We start from the raw sequence: 213 nt of genomic DNA, 5'->3' as shown, positions 1-213 counted from the left end.
TATTTTATAAACGACTTAATAAAAATTACGAAACAAATTGTAAAGTATTCTAAGGGTACGTTTCCACTGAACGCGTCACGCGTCCCGTCGTCCATCGCGTCACGACGCGACGCGAAAGAGAGAAAGAGAGGAGTTGTGTATATATATAAAACCTCTTTCTCCAATTTTGGCCGACTTGGTAATGAGGGATTTGGAGGCAAGGGCACTTGAAAC

The sequence above is a fragment of the Trachymyrmex cornetzi genome, unplaced genomic scaffold, assembly GCF_001594075.2.
Source record: "Trachymyrmex cornetzi isolate Tcor2-1 unplaced genomic scaffold, Tcor1.1 scaffold30, whole genome shotgun sequence".
NCBI classification, from domain to species: domain Eukaryota; kingdom Metazoa; phylum Arthropoda; class Insecta; order Hymenoptera; family Formicidae; genus Trachymyrmex; species Trachymyrmex cornetzi.
The sequence above is the reverse complement of the archived record's forward strand: the minus strand, read 5'-3'. Positions refer to the sequence as shown.